This window comes from Glossina fuscipes, unplaced genomic scaffold (genome assembly GCF_014805625.2).
Source record: "Glossina fuscipes isolate IAEA_lab_2018 unplaced genomic scaffold, Yale_Gfus_2 0, whole genome shotgun sequence".
NCBI lineage: Eukaryota > Metazoa > Arthropoda > Insecta > Diptera > Glossinidae > Glossina > Glossina fuscipes.
Window position 1 is genome coordinate 34,085,446 of NW_023998414.1, and position 7,628 is coordinate 34,093,073.

Here is a 7,628-nt window from a genome sequence, read left to right on the forward strand (position 1 = left end):
GTTTCGAACATAAACAACTAGGGCATGGCATGGTGTGTAAAGCAAAGCAAAAACATATATACACAAAGGCATACATTTCTCTATGCGTTTTAGCATTTCTTGCTATTGACATGTGTTTATGTATCGAGATACAAAGTTACAGATGTGTAGAATTGTGGGTATGTTTCTGTTGACAGTTTGTTAACAAATTCCTGTATGTTGGGCGAGCGTGTGCTTGTATGTACGAACGTTGCAGCCATAAACAGCTGAATTTTGTAAATTCGTTGCAATTTTTACGCACTTTTGTCCTTTTGACTCTTTTCATATAACGAATGCTTGCTTGATTAATATGTTATTCGTTCTGTCCGAATACATGATTTACAATTTCATTTTTTTCCTGTCCTTATCTTCTTATTCTTAGCCTTTTTAACATATTTTTTAATATTCGGCAGGAGGACGATTCAATTTAATTTAAGTAATGAGAAACCTCGCTAATTCGTATCATTCGTAATCGTTACCTTAAGGCATTTGGCTTAATGCAAGCGTTCGATTAAGTTTTATTTTTATTATTGAACCGAACCAAAGTATGGGGATTTTCTTCTCGCTTTCTGAAATGCTTGGAAATGCGGAAAAAGGATCTGTGTTATAAAACAACAATTCTTGATCGGCATAGAATTTCCAGTCTATTCAACGAAAACCATCCGTCTGACTGTCTGTCTGTCTGTCTGTCTGTCTTCCGGCCCTTTGTTGTTGCTATATGCCTTCACGGTATTTTCTTCATCATCCGGTATTAGGTCATCAGCTCATAGCAGCTTTTCCTAAAATAAATTATGTGAAAAATAATCGCACCTTCAATAGTCTTTAATGCTAAGGAGTTTTACGCAATTGCTTATCCTTTGTGTTCGCTATAAACCGAAACTTACGATACAGTCAGTAAGCAAGCTTAGGTTTTAGGTTACAAGCGGAGGGATTGTAACTTACCCGTGAAAACGTTGTGAATAGAGCGGATAGTGAAAATCGTATCATTTATCTGGTGCGCCTGCGTCCAACAAGAGTATGGGTGCGATTTACAAAATTCTCTGAAAAGTTTTCCAATCAGAAATCGGTGAAGTCTTGCTGGTGGAAAAACATTGCTTGCCGATTCGGGCTCCATAGTATCTAGAAGTCTACCGGAAGGATATCCTAGGCGAGGAACCCACCCATACCCAGAATATCGTTTTGACAGTGATGTGACCGGAAGAGGGACGGAGTTCAAATAGCGAAGATTGCTTCATCTTTCTTCTACTTGTTCAATCCGTGGGTAATCGGGCCACGTAAGATCTTAATACATTAAATTAAGTCAAAAATCAAGCATCCTTTTTATTTTTATTTGTAAATTTTGAGAGCTCGGATCGTCTATTAATTTGCTTTAACTTCTTATATTCCACAGAGGGTTAATTTAAATTACTTTCAACATATGCAACATCTAAAGTGACCTGCGATAAATCAATTTCTAAATCAATTTAATCGTGTCCGTCCATTTGTCCATCCGCCTGTGTGTGTGTGTGTAATGTCTATTAGGTTAGATATAGATCACATATTTTGAAGTTATTTTGATGAACTTTTTTGTTTTTTGTTTTGATAAGTAATTTTATCATTTTGTTGATCATTTCTCGTATAGCGCCTTCTTCTGAAAAGCTCTGTATAAGAAATAAATATTATTATCTTTAATATATCTCGACAAAAATCATTGAAAGATAGTGTCTTGGCACATACCAAATGAACAAACAAAAACAAAATTTTAAGCGTTAAAACAAATTTTTTAAACATCCTCCGATTAGGAAAAAAATTTTTACATAAGGATAAGGTCTAATATTTCGTATTTTTTGTTGAAATTTGCTCAAGACAAAAGTTAACAAGCATCTAATTCATCTATTTTTCGGGCAATTTACTCGGCGTATAGGGATTGTTGTGAAAAGCAAGTTTTTATCGGTTATAAACAGTATTTTATTTTTCAAATGGCATGATGGGCAAGTGTATAAGATGTAAGGTATTTCAAGATCGGCATTACCTTATCGATTAAATTGTTCATTTTCCATTGAAGCGATTTTGCTGGTATAACTATTTAGTCATAAGCTACGCCTTTGTAGGTGTTCTGCATGGCATCACTTCTTTTTTCTTGCACTTTATAATCGTTGCTTGAATTTTTTTCATCCCCAAGCCTATGTTAAAGTTTCCATTACAAGTTCGCTATGATGAGAGAAAAGTTTATTTATTTCCTTTTTTTATTTTATTTTTATTATTATAATTATATGGTTACGCTTCTCTTTTAGAGTATGCGCGCTTTGAAAAACCGCAAAGAATTTTATCCGACATTTTTATTACACGTTAAACATTTTCACAAATATTCCAACGATGATCGAGATAAAAAAACGAAAGAACAACGACACATACACACGTTCCAATGGATAGAATGAATGATTAATATTTCAATGCTCACACTAATGGATGAATGGATAAAATGAATTTATTATCCTCTTTGCAATGGCGAACATGCTATATGTAGATGTTGTGAAAATGTTTTACGTTAATGTGTTTAATTATTGTTATTGTTGTTTTATTGAGAAGATCGCGATTGTTATTAAATTGAATTGGTGAAATTATTGGGACTAATGGAAGGAGTATACCTTTGGCAGGGCATTGCACAAGCATTGATTTTGAGAGATCTATGAACAAATTGGATTGATTGATTAGGTAAAATTTTGCTAAAACTAAAATTAATTAATATATCAATTAATGTAAACAATAAACGAGCAAACTTACATGCACTGATATGATCCTTAGTTACGGCAATCGAACAAAGATTTACACGTTGTCTTGCATTGAGCTTCGAGTCACTTACGATAGGATCGAGAAATTTTCAGAGAAAACAGTTATGGCATAAGACTTTGCAAGAGTGTAAAGTGCAAAGCGTATGAAAGGTTTGAAATGATCACTTCTGTGTTCAAAGAACTTGAAGGTGCATGATATGCTTCGGAATTTGTTGTTCCAAATGTCTTTGTCTACTCATTACATTTAACTCAATTTGATTTAATTTTTTATCCACGCCCCCAAAAAATATTCAAATGGCAAAGGAATTTGTACTTTTTTTAAAAGATGGCATAGCCAATACTGCGATAACTCTATGCGAATTTATTTTCCTCTTTTTCTTCTTCTTTTTCTTCTTCCAGAATGCAGTAGAGTTTATTATCTTCACATTCTACGTCATACCATATGTCATTTAACGTGATAAAAGGGGGAAAAAAAAAGTCAAAAGAGCGGATAATACTCATTTCTGGATTTGTTTTGAAGAAAAGTCCTGTTGAAAGGACTATTATTAAGAGCTCAAGCTCTAAAAGATTCGTGAATGAAGTCCAGCCGATATCTAAAAAAACTCGATGACAAAGGCGAATATTTTTAATTCCCGGCAAATATCGTTTCATAATTGCATCACGAAATTTGCAAGGGAAAGGGATCTATCATCGACTATCACGGGTAATGTGACCGAGCTCAACATAAAACAAAAAAAAGGGATTTCTGAGCATGGCACCGTTGATCCACCTATTGCGGAACTCGTCCAGTCGATATTAGAAGAAAGAAATATCTACACTGTCATATATTTTACAACAACTGAGCAGAAAATGGCGGCTTGACAGATATATTTCTTGTTCTCTGGCCGGCCTGCTACTCTAGAGGGAAAAATTTAATTTTCTGATAAATTTTCTCAAACTTTGCATGATGATCCTACCGTCGAAAGGATAGTAGCGAGCATGAATCTGAATTCAGATTTTTGGTATATGTCTGACGGATAAAGATTGATGCAGTTTGATTAGATATATCGGACGGCTTTCACCTAATCCTAGTGTCCTTGTGGCATAGAGATCTAGTGTATTCATTATGGATTGAAAAGCCGTTTGAAAAGCGATGGCAGTCCAATTTTCTGTTACTTTCTTTCAAGATTGTCATAAATTGTTGTTTTCTCCTCCCCCCTTATGGATGTTGTCATCGGTAACGCAGAGCTCCGAGAGAGAAGAAACAAAAATATTAACAAATTTTTTTCAAATCTAAGAGTACTTAGCTATTTAATTGCCATTCGATTTGAATATATTCGTAAGTTATAAAACTTGATTCTTAGCGATTTGAATATATTTCTGGTCGAAATAATTCTTTTCACTCGTGAATATATCGTAAAATAATCTCCTTTGTAGACATTATGTAGAACGAGAAAGGAAGAGCGCGACAACATAAATGGGCGGAGGGTTGAAAAAGAACTTAAACAAAGTAATCGTCATAATCACCATCATCATCATCAACATTGTAGTAGCAGCCGTAAAGGATTAATCGTATGCTTCACTATATAAATATAAATCATTCATAGTGTTATGAATATTTTTTGCCTTCCGCAACATAACGTAAACAAACTCTTTAAAGAGATTTTATTGTCGAATTTAAATCCAACAATAATTTCCCGTTCAATTAGTTAACAACATGCTATCAATACGCAACACACAAACATACTTATACGCAAACAACATAGAAAGCAAAAAAGCATTTGAAAATGAGGAAACCAAACATAACCGAACAACGACCGGCCGACGTATGTATATATGTAAAAGTAAATGTACACAAACTTACATATTTATATAAAGGCATAGAAAAAGTGTTCGTTGTATTTCCCAAATCAGAAAAATGAATAAAAACCGAAAGAAAAGCAAACGAAACATGAAGTAGAATAATAATAATAATAACAACAACAACAACAACGAAAACAATAGTAATAGTAACAACATCGGCAGCGGCATTCAGTCAGTCAAACAATAACAACAGCAAACATGGTAATCATCGTTGTGTGAATATTAGCATTATACTAGGAGATAGACGGGAGTGTTTTCAGGCAAGATCCCAAAAAGAAAAAATAATAATAATAATAATAATAATAATAATAGTAATAATAAAAATAAAAATTAAAAAGGTAAATTTAAAAAAAAAAAAAAATAGGAAAAAAAAAGAAAATCAAAAAAATGGTTTCAAGTCTACGTTTATATCAGTCTGTGGAATTAAAAGAAGATGCACTCACACTGCGCTATATAGAAAAATATGTTTTATTACAAACTTTCCACAGGTATGCCTACCTACACATATAACAACACATATAATATCTGTCTAGTTGTACTATACCTATGTATGTTATCTACGCTTAAGCATTACTCTGTATGTGTGCGTATATATGTGTTTGTCGATTATTTTCACATGAACATAATTCACTATGCACACACACACACACACATACACCTATATATATATATATATATATATATATATATATATACAACATACACAGCAACAACAATAACAAGAACTTCTACTTCAACTTCCACTTCGTTTGGCTCGTTTTTATACATTATTCGCTACAAGTGACCATCCTTTTCCATTAGTCGATTCCTTGTAGCCCTTTTGTATCTCCTGCACTTCAATATCAACAGCAGCACCAACAGCAGCAGCATATATAACAATAACAACGAGAGCAGTAAAAGAGCACAACACAGCTTTTAACACTCAACTACATGAAGAAATACTGACACATACCTTGAACTATACAAACCGATGTTATTGTTATTCTTATTGTTATTGTTATCGTTGTAATGTTGAACAAAAACTCATCTACAGTAGTTTGAATCCATACACACACACACACGCACACACACACACACATAATAACATGTAATTGGGAATTTGAAGAGAGAAAGAAAAATGTAAAGAAGAAGAAGAAGAAGTGAAAAAGAAATTTCACAAGAATTAAATAAAATCGCACAACAATTATGTACATATGTATATAAAGCAAGTGTGAAAATTGTAGGATTTTCATTAACGGTACCGATCCTTATCATACTAAAAAAAGTCGCAAACCACTTTACAATAAAACCGCAATACTTTTAATTTGCAACAAAAATGCTAGGCTAACAATTCCGCGACAGCAATCACATTACATTCACTTAAAGTTGCGGTTTGATTTTTTTTTTTCCAAAAAAAAAAAAAAAAAAAAAAAAACGAAAATGAAAACAACAAAATAAATAACATAACATCACCAGCATAAAGTAAACTTCAAACAGTCAATTTGCAAGCATAATTGCATATCGTGTATGGTTTCTTCAGGTCGTCGGCTCAAGCAGATGTCGCAATTATGCTTGTTAACATGACCCTTAAGCTGAAATTTGCTCTTATTCGTGAGAATGATCTTTTTTTTTTTTTTTTTTTTTTTTTTTTCTTTTATAAAAGTCTTCATATTTTTTAAAAAATATCGGTAGATAGATGAGGCGTACAGTACGTCAATACTGATCCAGATAATCGTACTATCGCTAGTAGTTAACTGTTCAGCGATTACATGGCCGTTGCAGCCATCCAATCGATCTTGATAGGTTTGTTGGTTCGAATTATTCTTTACATAATTGAAAGTCCGTCGTAGGCCGCCCTATGACATGTCTAAACCAAATTTAGGTCTATAGTCTTCTCTTGAGCTAAGCTTCAGGCTGTTGCTTCTATTCATAGTCGAGAAGATTGCGTCTCCTTCAGGCTCTAGAATGAATCTTAATTTCAAGTAAAACCATGTCTTCTAATGGTGATCGTATGAGCCTTAGCCGTTTTGCTTGTGTAATAACACGAATAAATAATAGTAAAAACAACTTTGCCTTTTTTTCTAAATTAACCTAAAATTAAGCTAAAGAAGAATTTTTTAAATTATTGCGAATGCATTTTTTTTTTATTCAGTTGGAAAATGACTCGGACAAGACTCCGTTAATGTTCATGTAAACTTTGTAGGCCTCCACTTGTAAAATCGATTAAGTCTAGAAAATCGAAAATCGTGTACTGACTAAACCAGAGAAAGCGATTTTCATATATATTTAATTTTCAAATGCTTTAAAAAAAATATATATATATATGTATATATATATATATATAATATTTTAATTAACTAAAAAATTTTATTATGATTAACATTAGAGTATGATTTGAAATTTTCATTGATATTCGTCGGTGAATGGTTAACAAATTGCTTGCTATTTAGTGTTTTCAATATATATTATGGGAGCAAAATATATTGCTTCACTATCCGTATGCAGTTAGGAGTTGAAAAAAAAAAAAAAAACAAAAAACAAAAGAAAGAAATTCAGAAAGTGAAGTTAATCGATTTGGCAAGCGAAGCATCATTCAATTATTACTTATTACTTCAAAGTCATATTATCTTATAAAATTCTCTTTAATTTTATTGTACCACAACACTATACATACATACATACATGCATACATACATACGTACATATGTACTTTATATTGTACTATGTGTAGATGTGACAAAAATAGTGAAAAAACTTTCAAGTTCACTTGCCTAAGCAAGCGTAAAAGGTTTCAAACGCGTTTCGTCTTATAGTGCGATCATATAATGGCCAACAACAAATCGAAATGATTTTCGATTGTTATTGATTTTATGATTTTAAGTGAATCTCCATTTCTGAATAAATTAGATATAAATGATTTGTTGCTATCACAGAATAATTTTACAACTGTTATTAAGTGAACCAAAAAAAAGCTAAAAAAAGAATAAAAAAAAAACGCATGAAAATAATGAAAAAGGG

General features: G+C 32.3%; 1 long non-coding RNA gene across 1 annotated transcript; it reads right to left on the reverse strand.

The window, feature by feature from the left end:
- Nucleotides 1–285: 285 nt before the first annotated feature.
- Nucleotides 286–2,199, reverse strand: LOC119639766. Its single transcript, XR_005247572.1, has 3 exons — nucleotides 2,030–2,199; nucleotides 961–1,658; nucleotides 286–797 (listed from the first exon to the last, which is right to left on the reverse strand). It is a non-coding gene; the product is annotated as an uncharacterized LOC119639766 (long non-coding RNA).
- Nucleotides 2,200–7,628: the final 5,429 nt, after the last annotated feature.